The sequence below is a fragment of the Arachis hypogaea genome, chromosome 3 (genome assembly GCF_003086295.3).
Source record: "Arachis hypogaea cultivar Tifrunner chromosome 3, arahy.Tifrunner.gnm2.J5K5, whole genome shotgun sequence".
Taxonomy (NCBI): Eukaryota; Viridiplantae; Streptophyta; class Magnoliopsida; order Fabales; family Fabaceae; genus Arachis; species Arachis hypogaea.
Genome location: NC_092038.1, coordinates 43,855,182 through 43,857,043, shown reverse-complemented (window position 1 = coordinate 43,857,043; position 1,862 = coordinate 43,855,182). Strand labels below are relative to the sequence as shown.

General features: G+C 37.9%; 1 non-coding gene across 1 annotated transcript; it reads right to left on the bottom strand.

The window, feature by feature from the left end:
* Positions 1-1,004: 1,004 nt before the first annotated feature.
* LOC112793855 (small nucleolar RNA R71) lies at positions 1,005-1,112 on the bottom strand. The gene has a single exon (XR_003198546.1). It is a non-coding gene; the product is annotated as a small nucleolar RNA R71 (small nucleolar RNA).
* Positions 1,113-1,862: the final 750 nt, after the last annotated feature.

The window sequence follows — 1,862 nt, the reverse complement described above, 5'->3', positions numbered from 1 at the left end:
CTTTTCTTGTTAGCCAAGTTTTTAATTTTCAAAATCAAACCTTTTTAAAATGTTTTTCAAATCATATCTTCTCAATCACATCTTTTTAAAACTAATCATATCTTCTTAACCACATCTTTTTCAAAATAGTTTTCAATCAAATCTTTTTTATTTCTAATTTCAAAACCTTTTTCAAAAATCACTTGATTTCTTTTCCACTTTCATTTTCGAAAATCAATTAGTGTTTTTCAAAAATGTTTTCAAAATCTTTTACTTAATTTTCGAAAATTACTTCCCTTCTTCTCACATCCTTCTATTTATGGACTAACACTATTCCTTAATGCAAAATTCGAACTCCATCTTCTTTGATAAGTTCGAATTTTCTACTTCTGTCTTCTACTTTTCTTTTCCTCTGACACCTAAAGGAATCTCTATACTGTGACATAGAGGATTCCACATTTTCTTGTTCCCTTCTCTTTCTTATGAGCAGGAGCAAGGACAAAAGCATTCTTGTTGAGGCTGATCCTGAACCTGAAAGGACCTTGAAGAGAAAGCTAAGAGAAGCCAAAGCACAACTCTCTATAGAGGACCTAACAGAAATCTTCAAAGAAGAAGAACCTATGGCAGCCGAAAACAACAACAATGCCAACAATGCAAGGAAGGTGCTGGGTGACTTTACTGCACCTACTCCCAACTTTTATGGGAGAAGCATCTCTATCCCTGCCATTGGAACAAACAACTTTGAGCTTAAGCCTCAATTAGTTTCTCTAATGCAACAGAATTGCAAGTTCCATGGACTTCCATTGGAAGATCCTCATCAGTTTTTAGCTGAATTCTTGCAAATCTGTGACACTGTCAAGACTAATGGGGTTGACCCTGAGGTCTACAGACTGATGCTATTCCCTTTTGCTGTAAGAGACAGAGCTAGGACATGGTTGGACTCTCAACCCAAAGAAAGCCTGGACTCTTGGGAAAAGCTAGTCAATGCCTTCTTGGCAAAGTTCTTTCCACCTCAAAAATTGAGTAAGCTTAGAGTGGAAGTCCAAACCTTCAGACAGAAGGAAGGAGAATCCCTCTATGAAGCTTGGGAAAGATACAAACAATTAATCAGAAAGTGTCCTTCTGATATGCTTTCTGAATGGAGCATCATAGGTATTTTCTATGATGGTCTCTCTGAACTGTCCAAAATGTCTTTGGATAGCTCTGCTGGAGGATCTCTTCATCTGAAGAAGACGCCTACAGAAGCTCAAGAGCTGATTGAAATGGTTGCAAATAACCAATTCATGTACACTTCTGAAAGAAATCCTGTGAACAATGGGACTAGTCAGAAGAAAGGAGTTCTTGAGATTGACACTCTGAATGCCCTATTGGCTCAGAATAAAATATTGACTCAACAAGTCAATATGATTTCTCAAAGTCTGTCTGGAATGCAAAATGCACCAAGCAATACTAAAGAAGCTTCATCTGAGGAAGAAGCTTATGATCCTGAGAACCCTTCAATAGAAGAGGTGAATTACATGAGAGAACCCTATGGAAACACCTATAATCCTTCATGGAGAAATCATCCAAATCCCTCATGGAAGGATCAACAGAGATCTCAACAAGGTTTCAACAATAATAATGGTGGAAGAAACAGGTTTAGCAATAGCAAGCCTTTCCCATCATCTTCTCAGCAACAGACAGAGAGTTCTAAGCAGAATACCTCTGACTTAGCAACCATGGTCTCTGATCTAATCAAAACCACTCAAAGTTTCATGACTAAAACAAGGTCCTCCATTAGAAATTTGGAGGGACAAGTGGGTCAGCTGAGCAAGAAAATTACTGAACTCCCTCCTAGTACTCTCCCAAGCAATACAGAAGAAAATCCAAAAGGAGAGTGCAAA